Source organism: Dermacentor variabilis, chromosome 11 (assembly GCF_050947875.1).
Source record: "Dermacentor variabilis isolate Ectoservices chromosome 11, ASM5094787v1, whole genome shotgun sequence".
NCBI classification, from domain to species: Eukaryota; Metazoa; Arthropoda; class Arachnida; order Ixodida; family Ixodidae; genus Dermacentor; species Dermacentor variabilis.
The window spans coordinates 116436864-116454171 of NC_134578.1; positions in this window are offsets into that span (position 1 = coordinate 116436864).

The window sequence follows — 17308 nt, forward strand, 5'->3', positions numbered from 1 at the left end:
AACGTGGTTGCCCGATAAAGATAAGTACACGTGTCACTATTAATCGGATTAGATTGTGCTCTTTTATGCCATAGTGCCTGTTGGATATCCGCTTTATTAGTCTGATTGTTTGGTGAACACTGTTGTCAACTAGTGAACGGTTTCTCCGTTATGGCCGTTTACGAATATGCGGAGTCCCGGCATTTTCAGGCTCTCCACTATCGGTATCGTAGTGCCTTCTACTGTGACCACAATGCTCGGCTTTTCCCTAATGCTTTTTCGACCCCGGCATGTGGGTATATAGAACAGTTCTTATTTTAGCGAGGAGCATCTCAGTCCCTTGTCTCTGATGTAGTCTTCTACCGTGTTTACTGCTGTTTGAAGGATCTCTTCCATATGCCCATTGCTTCGACCCGCCACCCAAGGGGTGATGTGGTCAGCGTATAGGCTGTGTCCGAGTCGTTCTATCTTTTCGAGTTTCGCAGGAAGACCGATCATTACCACGTTGAATAGAAAGGGAGATAGGACTGAACCCTGCAGTGTACCCCTATTTAGTAGTTTGAGTGCCTCCGATTTGGATTCTCCAATTGAAATCTTCCCGGTACGATGCGTCAAGAAGTCTTTGATGTATGCGTATATTTTCGTCCTACATCCAGCTTTTGGAGATATTGTAGCATTGCCTTGTGAGTGACGGTGTTAAAGGCTTTACGTAGATCGAGACCTAGTATTGCCTTGGTCCGGCCACGGCGGCCGCATTTCGATGGGGGCGAAATGCGAAAACGCCCGTGTGCTTAGATTTAGGTGCACGTTAAAGAACCCCAGGTGGTCAAAATTTCCGGAGTCCTCCACTACGGCGTGCCTCATAATCAGAAAGTGGTTTTGGCACGTAAAACCCCAAATATTATTATTGCCTTGGTGTCTAGAGTTTTTTCACCCGCATCTATGATCTGATGTTTTAGTTTGAGCATAATATCTTGCGTCGATAACTTGGGTCGAAATCCAACCATGGTATGTGGGTAAAGTCCTCCATCATCCATGTATCTAGTCAGGCGTGTGAGAACCACATGTACTATGTGTTTACGACGCAGGATGCTACCGACATGGGCCTTCAGTTCGTCAGTTGTGGTTTCTTTCCAAGCTTCGGTATAAAAATGGTTTGGGCTGATTTCCGTTGACTTAGAATGCCACCTTGCTCCCAGCAGTTATAATGTAGTCCGTGAGAGCTCGGATGGATACAACATCAAGGTTCCTGAGTGTTTTGTAGCTTATCCCATAAGGTCCTGGTGCAGATTTCAGGTTGAGCCTGGTAAGTTCATATTTGATTTTTGCCTCAGTAATAGGGGTATCAACATCAGGATTCTCGTTACCTAGGTAATGCGGGAGTCGTTCTCTATCCGTCTCTCCAACGTATATTTTGGGAGCTCTCGAAAGAGTTCTTCTGTGCCATCGTAACCTTCTGTAGGTTGTGTCTTTGTATGTTTTTTGTACTGCCGGGATCCAAGAGGCATCGCAGAATGTTCCAGGTCTTGGACATTCTCATCTGCGTTTCCATCAAGTCGCACGTGGCTTCCCACTTTTGCTGGGTTAACCTTTTTCATATATCTCGATTTCGTTGTTTAATTCCACAATTCGCTTCCTTAATTTCCGATTATGTTCTTGCTTTTTCCGTCTTTTCAGCATACTACCTCTCACTTTCCACATGTGCAGTAATCTGCTATTCATCTCCTCTATACCGGCCTCCTCTGGAAGAGTTTTGGTAGCTCGTTTAATGCTTTCTTGTAGATTCTGTGCCCATTTCTCAATGTTCGTTATAGTGTCTTCCGCATCTTCTTGTCGGATTTAGCGGAAAGAGTCCCATTCTACAAGTTTCAGTTCTCTACCCCTCTTTTTCCTTGGACCTGCTTTTACCGTTGAGACGAGGACGTAGTGGTCACTACCTAAGCATTCCTGCATGTTTGTTCATAAAGAATCTGCTACATTCTTCGTAAATGTGAGATCTAGTGTCGTGTCGTTGGTTATACGCTGTTTCCTAGTCTGGTTGGTGCCTGAGGGGGGTCAGTTACCAGCGTTATTCCTTCATGCTGAGCGTCTGCCCATAGGCTTCGGCCCTTAATGTTTACTATGCTGTAACCCCAAGCCGTGTGTGCGCGTTAAATTGCCGGCTACGCCTAGCGCCTGCTTGTGTTTCTCCGCTCAACACTTTGCGCAAGAGTGGGCCGAATATGGGCTTGCGTCGGGGTGGACTGTATAAATTAAGAATAAATAGACTTCCCTCTTCTTTACGGGAGGGGATTATTTCAATCAGGGTGTGTTCTATGCCGCGCATACCGGTATCGTGCTCGACAGCCGCGAGGTTTCTGTGTATCAGCGTCGCGACGGTTGCCTTCTCGCAGGAAGCACTGATTTATACTCCGATAATTTTGCCATCCCCTCGGTCCCCTGCAGGGCTATGACATGTGGCATCTCCTTACTTGTTACAAACTGCAGCAAGTTTCCTCGCTTGCTACGATACCCGTGGCAGTTCCATTGCCAAATCGGGTATCGGTTACGCGGCGCCATGTTGATTTGTTGATTTATCTGTTCTTCCCCGGTGGCCTTGCTAAAAAATTAAATTATGGGTTTTTACGTGCCAAAACCACTTTCTGATTATGAGGCACGCCGTAGTGGGGGACTCCAGAAATTTCGACCAGCTGGGGTTCTTTAACGTGCACCTAAATCTAAGTACACAGGTGTTTTCGCATTTCGCCCCCATCGAAATGCGGCCGCCGTGGCCGGGATTCGATCCCGCGACCTCGTGCTCAGCAGCCCAACACCATAGCCACTGAGCAACCACGGCAGGTGGTGGCCTTGCTATTTTCTACCGTATTTTGCCTGCTCTACGGTTTGCTTTTAGCCGATCCTGCGCCTGCCGGCTGAATGTCCTTTGGTGTGCTTTCTAGTGCCACTACTCTATCTCTAATACATGAATCTTTGTTTAATCTCTACATAAATGTTTGTTATTTGTTGCTGTAACCCATCGAACATTCCCTAAAACGTTTTCATAACCTCGCCGATCGCAAAGACACTCATTTCTTCAACCGTTTCTTGCGCCCTCCTTTTCTGCGGTGGTGTTTCCCCGTTCGCTTGTGTCGGAACGGGCGTTGGAGCTCGACTAGGCGTCGACGTCGTACTGGCGGAGAGTGTGTTGCCAAACTTTTTTTGTTGCTGAAGCTTCGCGTTTTCTGCCCTCAGCTGCTTGATCTCATCTTTAAGCGTTGCATTCTCTCGAGTAATCTGTTCTAACATGTTTCTAATCTGTATCATTTCCTGTTCTAGGGCGGACCCCTTAACTTTAGGCGATTCAGTAGCAGTGAGACCGCGCTTACCCAGCTCACCTGTGCTTCGCTCCCGTCTCCCCCTCGATTAGTTCTCGTACCGGACCTCGACCTTGATCTCCTCCACAATCTGGTCCTTGACCTGGACCTGGAGCGTCGGCGACCGACTTCCCCGGTCAGTCTTGGGATGGAAACGGAGCGGTATCTTCCATAGTTTTTCCTGCTTGTTCCTTGTCTGTCGGCTGAGGGCTGCTTGCTCGTTACCGTCTTATGGTTATTGTTGTTGCTCCCTCTGGTTTTTTGATGTCGTGGTAGTAGTACTCTTCGTATTCGGCCTCTTCTTCCCTCATCCGTCGCTCCCAGCGGCTTTTTCTGGCCAGGTACAGTGTCTTGTGTCTTGCCTTGCACATCTTGTGTCCCGTAAGGTGGTCTTTGCCGCACAGTTGGCACTCCGCATCGCAGTTGTGATTCTGCTGTGGATTCTTGCACCCACACCCCCGGCAAGTCTTGTCTTCAGTGTTGGGCACACGTGAGCCATGTTCCCTGTTCTTCCACATCCATAGCATACGTTGACGTGCTTTTTATACAAGGAGCATTGGATAATCACATATATTGGGACGGGAAAACATTCAAATAAAACGAGCACGTTGCCTGTGTTACCCATTCTCTTGGCGTGCAAGACTCCAGGATTGCGTGGCGTGACCAGACTGGTAGCTATGTCCTCCGGACTCTCCTCCTGGGATATTCCTCTGATGAGACCCTTGGATGTGTTATCAGGAGCTGCTCTATAAGCGCTTGCTTCGAATTCTTGTTCTCCAAGTCGGAGCTTATTGATAGCCCCATATTTCCTGGCCCGGTCCTCAGAAGGCGTGCTCAGCACCAATTATATCTTGCTTGCTGTTTATGCATATGCTGTCTTTGAAGTTTGTTTATTTCGGACAATTATGTACAGATGACCCGCCATGGTTGCTCAGTGGCTATGGTGTTGGGCTGCTGAGCACGAGGTCGCGGTATCGAATCCCGGCCACGGCGGCCGCATTTCGACGGGGTGCAATGCGAAAACACCCGTGTGCTTAGATTTAGGTGCACGTTAAAGAACCCCACGTGGTCGCAATTTCCGGAGTCCCCCACTACGGCGTGCCTCATAATCAGAAAGTGGTTTTGGCACGTAAAACCCCATAATGTTTATGTACAGATTTTCCGTGGACGCTGGCGAAAAGGCAAATAAATGCATGACAAAGCGCCAGCCACCTATAAGCACAAACACTCAGTGGGAATAACAAAAAAAAGAACAGTAAAAAACGGCAATTCATAGCTTAAGAAAGGTAAAAAATTAGTTGAAACCACATATAACTGCAAGGATACGCAGTATGCATAAAATATGATGACTTCAAGAGTAATTATACAAACACTAGACGATATAATGAACACTGAAAACTTAACAATTTCGTACTACAAAAATGACCATTTGCCTACATAGTCCTTCCCTACTGTAATGATAACAGGTAGGTATGAATAATTTTTTTCTGGGTGAGGACAGAAGTGCTTCTTTCGATAATGGACAATGCATTAGGGTCTTTGTGCAAGAAATCTGGAATTAGGTAATCAAGTTTGTGGGTGCCGTAGCTGTGCGCAGCTTTTTCTTTTTGCAAGACGCATCTCGCAAGTCGTGGGAGTGTTCTCTTCGAAAATAATTATTTCCGAAACCAGATTTGTTGCATTTGTTGCATCGCGTACCACAATCTTCGCTGAGATTGCCTTAACCCTTGTTGCAATGGTGAGATTTGAAAAAAATTATATACTTACTTTCTGTAGGACGCCCAAAATTTTCTCCTTCGCGAATGCGGGAATTTCTCTTGGGGTGACATATCTTGTCGCCAGTGAAAATGATTTATGTTAGACGACAGAAGGTGTAAAGAAAACAAGCATTTGCTGGTTAGGATTCTCAGGACGGCTGTTTGCTGCGGTAGTCCTGCTTCATTACTCCGTCGTAGTGAAATGGTTTCGGAAAACGCCCTTTATGTTCCAGTGCTTTTGTACAGTTCAATTTTTTTAATAAAACCAGACGTTTATACGAAGATTTTACTTGCTTTCTTCGCTGAGAGTGATCTTCTCAGATCCTCGCCATAGCCTTCGCATATACGTCACCGCTAAGGTTCTTACCCTTACATATTTTTTTATGTTGCACCTTGTTTCGGTCAAATAAACAATCTACAACGTGCAATTTACGACGAGAGAAGCATTGAAAAGCTGTATTAGAGAGTTTCTATGTTTCTAAATTCCTTAGTGTTGGCAGTAAACAAAAAAACAGATACTCCTTGCATTTTTACACATTACATGACAATTCAGAGATTCCAATGCCGACAGTGTCGTTTGTGACTACTTTCTCAATGCAAAAAAAAAAGGAACCTGGCGTTCTTTTTTAACAGCGTTGAGTAACAGCGATGACCTTCTGGTACGCTGATCATGAATTGTGTCCTGCGAACAAGTAATTATGATAAGTTGAGATGCAGTTGTGCTCGTTGCGATACACATATCTTCAGCAGAGCTAGGTGTGCCTGAAGCTGGTCAGACGAGCAACTCGAGCTGGAATACCAGAATTCGTATGTCCTAACTGTTTTACCGATATGTCATAGACTGTTTAAGTCTAACATTAGTGTAAAAGCGCGATTACGCAAAATAGCGTTAATGTACCGCAAACCAAATTTGAGGAAAGCTAGTTTTAGCAAGGCGCATGATAGCGTTGTTCACGTCCGTGCAATCATATTCAATTACGTTTTTTAAATTTTGCGTAACTGCTCTCCTTAAGGAAATGTGTTTATTTGCCACACAATGCATGTGCGTTCGAAAACTACGAGAAGCAGTGCAATGGCACTCAGGAGCGCGTTGTAGTCTTATGTTCTATGTCTGCCGATCGGGGGTGAAATTAGGAGTGGCAAGTCATTGGGCCTACCACTCGACCTCGCCGATGGTGGCGCTGCCATTCGTAAAGTCTGTACCAGAAAAGCGTGGACACAAATTATAGGAAGAGGTCAAGAAAGTTGGCAACCAAGTACTGGGTAATTGAAGGTGTAAACAGACAACCAGGAGTCATCAAAAAGAAAGTGAGAGGAACCCAGACAGCGAATTAGATGCGAAGAATGTAAGTAAAAATTCCAGGGGCACTTAGTTATACTTACTTGGAAGAATGTGAAAGAATTGCGACCTTAGACTTGCAGCAACGCAGTGCTATTGGTTAAACGCTAGACTCCTAACAAAGGTCGTGGGTTCGACTTCTACCAAAGGTCGAGGGCTCGACAACTTTTTGGGCCATCGGTGGTCATGCCGACAACTGCGTTGTATTTCTCGCCTCATGGGCCATATAATGTTCTCGTATTGAAAAGAACGCGGAGAATTACAATAGTGACAAGAAAGAAATTAGAAGGGAACATCTGTACTAGAACATTGCGGGCATGGCCTTGCTATAACGAGACTAGAGCTGGTTGCCTAAAAAGAAAAACATACCGAAGCGAGCATTACTAACGAGATTAGGCATGTGCATACTGCAGCGAAAATTTCGAGACCACTCAGGACATCCCCATGGGCTCCAAACGGATTCACCCACCGAAACCCGCAGATTACGTACATCTTACAGGGTCGATGGGATTTAAAGTGCACGGAAATATCAAATGGCCAACAGTCGAGATGAGCAGGACACGCTAGAGCATCACCGGAAAAAAAGCAAGCTAGAAAGTTATACGACTGCATCTTTTACAGGCATATGTAGTGGTACAAGAATTTTAAAGAAACATATAACGGCAAAGAGATGTATACGAAAATGCTAGAATTAAAAAAAAAACATGTTTAGGATACCGGATTAAATCAAGCAGGCTAGGTGACTATTTGTCACCGCCCAGTTTGAAATTGGATGCTAATAAATCGTAATCATCGTTTGCCTTTTAAGCCTATAGGTGTTAAAAGTGGGAATTAATTCCTAAAGCTTCAGAAAGTTAACCACGATAATCTGTCGGCGCAGTGGCCAGAGACTAAGCCAAAGCCACTTTGCAGTCATTTGCTTTGGATGAAATTGTGCAACAGCAACGCCATGCAGGTTTGCAAAATTTGTTGCTGGGCTACTTTGTTCATGCTTCCCAACTGAATACTTGTATGTGCAGCTCCAAGGCAGGACAAGAGATAGACACAGAAACACAGGACAAGCGCTAACTTTCGAGTTAGTGCTTGTCCTGTGCTCTCTGTGCCTCTTAGAATTGCGCTTACCAATAGTCAGTTGTTCGGCAACGCCAAATTCATTTCGAAGCGGGTAGCGCCTACCGCCACCATGCCACGCGATTTACGTGAACAACGGAGGTCCAGCTCCGTTGGATCGGGACAAGGAAGTGCATACTTTAAGCGACATGACTCATTCAGCGTTTTGCGCATGTGCATTTTTAACCCGCCATTTCGCTAATCCCGCTCGTACGCCCAACTCGCTGAGCTAAAGCTGTGTACTGTGTCTTGAAATTAGTATTTACGGTGAGCCCCTTCATTTTAGCCTCGCTGCTGAAATCTGCGCTTATCTCTTTTCCCATGCACTTTGAAAGCGAGAAAGCATGCAGGGGCTCCAAAGCATAGGCAAGCTGATCCGAGGCTTATCTTTATCCTACTCGGTGGGACTCAGCGGGCGCTACTACAATCCGTCACCACGGTCCTCGGCGGTCGCCTCGAGAGAAGATTACGGGCTCTACGCAAATTGCACGGACTTCTCCGGTCCCTTTTACGATGATCCAGCAAACGTAAGTGTTCGTTAGTAGACGACAAACAGCGCAATTTTATGGTAATGGAGATTTCCGAGCGTCCGGTATTCGGGTATACACAACGGCGTTCGTTGATTGCCGGTTACGCAACACCGCATCACGAGGAAAGACAACACAAAACTACGATCGCGGGTTTTAAAGAACTGCTTTCACGAATTCGTACAGAGACCAATGCAAGCTTATGGAAGCTTCGCTATTACACATTTATGCAAACCATTCTTTCATAGGCGCGAGCCTGGTGTGACGGTGTCTCCCCTCGTGATGTGATAGTGCGACGGCGCGCGTGCGCAACAAGTTGCCCAAGTATCATGGGGTGGTATGCGAATCAACAGTTACTTGTATCGCTCGTCCATGTCCACTCTGTTATTTTGTGTCCGTGTGTCCTTTTGCGCTAACATACTGTAATTATAATACATGACCAACTAGCCAAGCTGCCGGTCGTCCTGAACTGCCGGAGCGTTTGATTCATAGCGCTGACCAGGCCTACGTGGGCCTACGAGACATGGCAAGAGGGCAGGGGGTATGGAAATACGGGAAAATAGGCACAAAAAAAGCCGAATGGGAAATTGCTCTTCAAAGAAACCGTCGCTTAGGTTAGCACATGTATATGCAGCGAACTCTTCTGCACGTTTCGCGTATTTATGTGTAGCTACCACTACACCCAGTTACTTCACCTACAAATCTCAAAACTACAACATGTGCTCAAACAAAAATTATCATGTATCGAACATCTCCACAAGAGTAGTAGTTCTTGTTTCCTGTGCTGTGGGATTAACTGTGCTGAAGAGTCACAACGAGATACTCAGCAAAGGGTATCTACTTCCCGGGCTTTGCTCAATGCCTGGGTTTTTGAAAGGTCATTTATGCTTAACAGGTCGGGCCAGTAAAGCATTAAAATATTTAAATACGAAATGTATCCTTAATATGTGCCACTGCTGTTCCCAACCCAACTTAGCAATCTATATTGGCAAGTAAACGGAATGTCGGTCCAATATAGCTTGCCTTGTTGCCCCGCGGTACTAATATTGTTTATTGTGTGTATACTCCGGGTCATCGTTCTTGTCTAGCCAAACGTAATAATTCTTCCTTAAAAAAAGTACGTGTTCATGCAAACATTCTTGATCATTCAGCAGATATGTACTTGGTTGACCTGTATATGTATTTTTGTGTATTGGACCAGCTGCTAGCCACATAGGGTAATGGTCCAATCATTTTTGTACGCATTGTTTGAATTGTATAAGTAAAGCTCAATTTTTGATTGATTGATTGATTGATTGATTGATTGATTGATTGATTGATTGATTGATTGATTGATTGATTGATTGATTGATTGAATGATCGGTGCATCTCTATCAGAATGGGACAGCCCATATTTGCACCACGCTGCCAACCTTAGACTGTCATTGGGCCCATGAACTGCCCATACGATCTGAACGTTGGCCCGACCTGATATGCCGCCTGGATGCTAATTAATGTGCCACTGGCACAAGGTCCGTCGTTTTTTGAACCAGCGTAGTTATAGTACTCGTCGTGCAGCGGCGATCGTATTGGAGCTGGCATTGATAATGACAACGATGTACCCTAGAGCTGGTCCCATGCTCTCAACAGATTGGCTGCTGCATTTGCCTTTTCGGCCAATCTTTACTCCCACTCGGGGCCAACATTCGATGGGGTTGCACTTTGCCAGCGTTTGGCCTGGACTGGTACAAAGTCTGCCAGAATTGGGCCAAACTTGTCCAGTGCTTGTGTGCTGCCTGTGCTGTTTCTCCTCTTTGCCGTCGAGAGCAGGCCATGTAACTACATCTACAGCGGGGAGGTCTGTTTCAGAGTAATTAGTGTTCAGCGTGTTCTGTATGTCACGTGTTCAGTGAAACCTTTTCTTGGCATTCATGTTTGTTTAGAGCTCAATCGAAAGCAATTTTGTGTGTCGGCACCTTCTTAGTTTCTTTAGAGCACTGCGCTCTCGACCGAAAGTTCAAACTTTGCGAGATTTGATTGTTTAACATTGTTCTTTCCACAACGAACGTCGCTGGATGGTGAGCACACGAAATCTTAGGAAGGTTACCCTGATCTTTCCTTCTTGCGGCATGCTCTATTAGTTGCTCGAGGAAGTTAGTGAAAATATTTGTCATTTTGTGCGGACCTTCAGGTATTCATCTTTTTCAATGTTTTGCCTATTGCTTAGGCCGGGCGTTCATCGTGGAGATACGGAATTTGCGTCTGAGTACAGGGCGAATCATAAAATAGTTCTTTCCCTTGTTAGCCATAATTGCTTCTCTCGACGCTCCGGATCTACGACACACATGATCAATTAACTCCAAAGTGCTGACCATAGATAAGATTCCTCCGCTCCTGTAACTCTTTTGCCAGTGCAAATGTGATTCCTGGTGTGCATGCATCACTGCTTCTGTATCGTAAGAACATCCTAAATCAAAAATCTTTGCAATAATCAAAATTCAACAAATCACAATATATTGAGGCGGGAATATGTTGGAAACCGTCGAATAACGACCAGGATAGTCAATCTTCGATTGGCATAGTCCCTTTTCGCACTTACTAGTCAGTCCTGAGTATGTGAATAAATGCTTATTCATGCATAATGCTGAAAATCTGCTTTTAAAGAAGAACACTTCGTAATGTGCCATCCGATGGCAAGTTTTGTAACGTTGTGAATATACGATGAGATGTCAAAAACGTTTAACAATTAATATGGAATCGCCTCTTCATTATCCGAAAGCTTTTTAAGAAATAACAAAAAAATTGATATGGTATTCCCTCTAGTTAATTCTTTGCAAAATGAGATACAGATTCGTCTCAGTCGGAAACATTAATACTCGTTCAACCCTACAAAAACCCTACAGCATCCCGAGGCTATGCTTCGCTGATGTTATACAACTGGCTCACTGAAAAGACGCAATCAAGGGTTTCAGTGTGCGAAGAGTCACACTCGGACACAGGATAGCGCGACAAATAATCTGCGCCTTTCTGCATGTATACGACCGCGTAGGCGTACTCTTGCAAGCGCGGAGCCCATCGAGCGCGTCTCCCAGTAGGAAACTTCGAAGAGGCGAGGCAAGAGAGGGCATAGTGGTCCAAAGCTACTGTGGATAGCCTGCCCAATAGCAAAATGAAAAATCGCAGTTTCGCCCCAAAAGCGCAGCATCTATTGCGATAGCAAACTAGTCGACAACTACACGAAGTAAGGATAGTATATTTATTCGCCGTACGAACTCGTATAAACATTAGCTTACTAACTAAACTAACAAGCAAGGTGTCAAGGACACACAACAAGACATGAACACATCTCAATTGGTGAGCGCGTTAACTCGCTGTCAAAACGCTGCCATGATGAAGCGCGGCAGCAGCAGCGTGGGAATCGACCTTCGTGCTACCTCTCGTTTCTAGCAAACAGCGGCGAAATCAGAATGAAGCTATCAGCACTCGGAGCATGTGAAACCCCTGGAACTTCGTAAAGCAGCGACACTCTCCCTCCCCGCCCTCGCTCCTTGTCCCTCCTCATCTCTTTCGCGCTCCCTGCTCGACCGCGGCGCCGCCTACAATGCTTGAGCGCAGCAGACGGCCTTTCGCCTAGTGAATGCACACATAGCAAGGCGATGTGCTTTAAGCGTCCGCGTTGGCTTTCCAGCTTCCAGTAACTTCGTGTACAGCACAGAAGTTCTATACGGTGGGTTATACAAATTCCGTGACTGCAGCTTTCATTTCCCGCTTTGATAAATATTTTTTTTTCAAAAAATCTTAACGAGCGCTGAGGCCGTGTCATCACGCCTCCGAATGTATCGCTTGCGTTGCATTTAGGTGCGCAACATTTGTCAAGCGTGTGTCACAAGATCTTGTTCCGAATGGTTGTAAATAGCTCGCTTACGATGGAACGCCACATCCTGGCCTCTAGACAGCCCTCAGTAGCCTAAATAATCCGCGTAATCTTTACCATGGGAGTTTCCCACGCGTACCAGCTATGACGCACGAAGGCAGGCAGGCACAGGGTAAGGACAACCGGTGCTCTGAAGGTTCAATAGAGTATTATAAGCTACAGTGCCACCAACTTGCGCGCTTGGCAATCTTCTATGCACGCGCAGAGGCTCAGAAATGGGCGCTGGTGCGATTATATGTCTTGTGCCTCAATGTCGACAAAATACGCGCGGCCGATCATCGAGTTGGGACTCTGTGTACATAGAAAATTAAATCAGTTTGTGCCACTCAGAGACCAAATGGCGCTGCGAACTAATCGGGGAACGGCCGAGCAAGTGAACGACTAAGCGAACGAGTAAACGACTGAAGCGAGCGAACGACAAACAAGCTACAACCAAACGAGCTATTGAACGAGCGAGTGACCGCACGTATTCTTTGTGAGTGCGCCACCGCCGCATCTCAACCTTTACTCTTTAAAGCTCACGCCAATTAGCGCGTACGTCTTAAAGAGAACGCGCCCCCTAACTCGGGTTTCGGGCGAGCACGCGCGCTTTTCATCGGTGCCTCTAATCGCGAATGCACCGGCCGATCGCTCGCGACGAACACGAAAAGGCAAACAAAGCTACTGTCTTTAAAGAAGACTAGTAAGTAACCACAATGGCAGAGTCGGTTTCCAAACATGTTTGCTCTGTGGAGCCTCAAACTGTCAAAAGGACTGTGCGGAGCCTTAAAAGATTCGTAATCTCGTTTTTGCACCCAGCCTCGCGCGCCTGCGAATTCAGCCTGTACGCATACAAAACTAATAAAACTTGATAAAACCGGAGAAAAAATGGAGACGCAAACATGACGGAAAGAGACACTACAACGTTGGTGTGCCATCGTCATTTTTGCCTAAACTTGTTCGCTGACTCTCTCACGTTTGTTATGAACCAACTGGCCCCGCAAGCAGCACTTCTACAAGACGATCAAGGGCGCGAAATAAGACCACGTAGTGCTCACATGAACAAAGTTCACGCCGCATAGAAATCATGTTAAATCGTGCACATAAACAGAAGCATCCTGTGTGAACTATAGTATATCTGCTACGATATGGCCTGAAACAAATTACGCGTCTTACGCATACTATAATATACGAGGCTCGCAACTTACCTCGCATAGTCATGCGGAGGATGTTGGCCTGAAGTTCTCTCTCACAATTCGATGAATTCATGTCATCATTCTTAACACGTCGCGTTTACCAGGCGGTATCGCGAAAAGCGTCTTGCCTTCACTGAAATTATTTCGGCATCCCAATGCGTAGCAGGTCATTCTGATGGAAAATGCTGTGAAGTGACGTCGCACTTACCACAAAACTTAGTTCAAGGCGTCCGCAACCCTACACAACACCGAAGAGCAACGGCGCTAACAGGCGCTCCTTGCCAGTCAGTAGACGCTTCTGAAGCATAGGAGACGCTCGGCCGCCGCGACGGCGAAAACTGCCGGTCGCTGCTATCTCGAGTGCGCACGACTACACCAGGCACACAGACCTGTTCAGCGGTCAGCGAACCCGCTGTGGAACTCCGCTGCCTACCTCAATCAACGCAGCAAGGTGAGAGCTTCCCGAGGACCCCACATTTTAGAGCGCAGCTCTTTGGCGTCCGTTCCTGGGTTTCGCGTCGTCGTCGGCGTTGTCGTCGGCCTCGTAACCAGCTCCGCCCCCCTTTCATCCCCCCAGCGCTAGCAGCGACCGACTGATACCGCTGGATGCCGCTGACGCCGCTAGAGAGTCAAGATAACGTGACTGCATAGAACACCGTCGCCGCCATGCAGAAAGAGGAGGAAAGGGTCCCCCCCCCCCTGTTCTTGTGTGGCGGATAGAGTGCTCTTCAGTTGCCGACGCGCCGGTTATTTCACGTAGGCCCCGGCACGTCGACGAATACGTGACCACCTTCCCACGGCTAGACCTGGTTCTTAGCGCTGCGGAAGCGAGGGTATCATATTGTTTGTGTCGGCATCGGCGGCGTTGTCCCTGAAACCAACTCCGCAGCTAGGGTTGACTCACTATCGGCGTCAGCGGCATCAGTCAGTCGCTGCTATCTCTTCCCTCCTCCCTTTATCGTGTTGTCCGCTTGCTGCGCGCGCTTCTGCCCCCATCGTTTGCCGCTGGGTGTACACGCCGCCCCCCTCCCCCCTCTTCCTGCGAGTCTCCGGTTGTCAAAGCGCCGGCTCGAACTTCCTTTCTTCGCTCCTCCTCCAATGCAACCCCTGTGCGGTGGCAATCAGAGAGCCAGATCGGTGGCGGCGGATCTGTATATGTGCACCGCCCGAGCCGAAATTGCCGCTGCCGTTCGCCCTGTGCGGTGGCAATCAGAGAGCCAGATCGGTGGCGGCGGATCTGTATATGTGCACCGCCCGAGCCGAAATTGCCGCTGCCGTTCGCCACTGCGAAATTATCTGCCAGTTCTTTCTGAGCCATGAGCGAGACGACCGATGGAAGTCCTCCGTCTGCTGCTGCTGCTGCTGCTGCTGCTAAACGAGCTGCCAGAGCAGAGGCCCAGCGCCGTCGCCGTCAGAATCCAGAGGTGCGTGCCGCCGAAGCAGAAGCTTACCGTCGCCGCCGTCGAGATGATCCAGGAGTACGGGAAATATAAAAAAAAATTCTGTGATAGCGCATACATGTGTTGCGATTTCTTTGCCTCAATCTATCGAAAAGGTGAAACAGCTTATTTGCTGCGCTCAAATTTCGCATTAGGAAGTAACGTAATCGTCGGTAATTTTTTACGGGAAATATAAAAAAAAATTCTGTGATAGCGCATACATGTGTTGCGATTTCTTTGCCTCAATCTATCGAAAAGGTGAAACAGCTTATTTGCTGCGCTCAAATTTCGCATTAGGAAGTAACGTAATCGTCGGTAATTTTTTTTTTGGAGATCCGACGCTCTCCGGCTGAGCCGTCAGCCTTCCTTTCTGGCAGCGGTGCAGCCGCCGCACTAGGCCTCGCGCGGCCACATCCCAGACTCCAGCATGCAGGTCACAGTGTCTGCAGACGATTTGAACCCGTCCGAATACAACCCCCGGGACTGGAAGCATGTCCTGTCCATGCACGTGTCCCGTCGGAACACGACCGGAGCCTCCAAATCGTCTCCCGCATGCCCAGGATCCAGCATGGGTGGTGGTACAAACTTTATTTAGTGAAGGCCAAAAAAAAGAAAGGAAATTAAGATGCCGCCGTTCCGTGGGTGGCCTTCAGGCTGCCGGCAGTGGCTACCAGATCATGCCTGGCGGCGACTTCCGCTGCCCAGATCGTTAGCCGTAGCTGGACATCCGGCTCTGAGCTGGCCAAAGCAGCCTCCCACAGCTGCGGACTAGATACATGCCAAGAGGCAGGGGGTGAGTGTTTAGGGCACGAATACAGAATATGAGCATAGTCTGCTCGTGGGTGACTGCAGAGCGTGCATTCAGGTGAGAAGGCACCGGGGTGAATAAGGGCAAGTCGGGCAGGAGAGAGGAAAGTGTGGGCCTGTAAAAGGCGCCACGTGCTCTGTTGGAGCTTAGACAGGGATTTGTGAGGGAGAGGGAGGGATAGGCGAGAGTTGCGGTAATGAAGGGTGATGTCATGGAAGGGAGTCACGCGTGTCCATGCCGGAGTGGAGGGGGCCAGCTCGGTCTGTCGTCTCGCGAGCGATGGAATTTGCCGCCTCGTTGCCAGGGTGCCCCGCGTGAGCCGGAACCCAGAGGAGTTGGATACGACGAGAAGGGGGAGGGGAGTGCTCAAGGATGCTGAGCGCGGAGGAGGAGATGCGACCCTTCGCAAAGTTGTGGACTGCAGCTTTGTAATCGCTGAGTATGAAACGGGCTGGGGTAGCGGCAATGGCGAGCGCAATAGCTGCTTCCTCTGCGGCAGTGGAGGTGGGGGCAGGTATAGTGGCAACGGTCAGGGGAGAAAGTGTATGGGAAATGGTGGCAAGGGCGTAGGCGGGGTGGGAATTGTATGGCGCCGCATCGACATACACAGCGTTAGACTGTGTGCCGTATTGGCGCCAGAGGGTAGAGGCACGGGCAAAGCGGCGGGCGGCGTGATGCTCAGGGTGCATGTTCTTGGAAAGAGGGTTGACAGTGAGCATGGAAGATACAGAGGAGGGTAATGGGTGGGTTACACAGACAGGGGACACAGGGGTCAAGCAGAGGGAAGAGAGAAGGGCTCTACCAGATGGGGTGCGAGAAAGGCGGTCGAGTTGTGCCGTGCGATGGGCCTCCACAAGCTCTGAAAGAGTATTGTGGACGCCCATTGCAAGCAGACGAGATGTGGGGGTGTAGGTGGGGAGCGCAAGGGCTGACTTGTAGGCTTGGCGGATGAGGCAGTTCACCTTGTCTTCCTCGGCGCGAGAGAGAAAGAGATAGGGGAGGGAGTAGACATAGCGGCTGAGAACGAACGCCTGAACAAGACGACGGAGGTCGTGCTCACGCTTGCCGTGGTGCCGGTTAGCGACACGTCGAATAAGTCTGACGGTCCGGTGGACGGTGGTAGTTAGGCGGGAAAGGACGGCAGTGTGTTTGCCGTTGGATTGGAGAAGGAGACCCAGAATGCGGAGGCAGGAGACAGAAGGGACGGGGTGCGCGTCAATAATGATGCTAAGGGTGGGGGAAGAGGTGGGGGGCGTGCCTCTGGCCGGGAGGAGCAGAAGCTCCGACTTTGACGGGGAGCAGGCCAGCCCGACTGCGCGAGCATGACCGGCAACCACGTCCGCACCCGCCTGGAGGATGGCGTCCATCTCTCCAATATTTCCGGTGGTTACCCAGAGGGTGATATCATCGGCGTAAAAAGCATGGGACAGGTTGGGAATGGCAGCGAGAGTGCGTGCCATGGGGAATAGAGTGATGTTAATGAGAAGGGGGGAGAGGGCGGAACCCTGGGGGGTGCCCTTATTTCCAAGAGTAAAATTTGGAGAAGTCAGAGGGCCGAATGCAATCTCAGCGGTGCGACGGGCAAGGAAAGCAGTGATATAACCGTGGATACGAGGACCCACGTTAAGGGTGGAAAGAGCATCTAGGATGGCGGAATGAAGGACGTTATCAAATGCTTTCGTCATGTCCAGTGCCAAGACCGCACGAGTGCGCTTGGCGTGAAGAGGGTGAAGAACTTCTTCGGAGAGCTGGAGCATGACGTCATGGGTAGAAAGGGAAGGGCGAAAGCCAAACATCGAATCGGGGTAAAGGTGGTTGTCTTATAGAAAGTTCTGCAAGCGGTCGAGAACAACGTGCTCCAAGAGCTTACCCAGACAAGAGGTGAGGGAAATAGGGCGGAGATTTTGG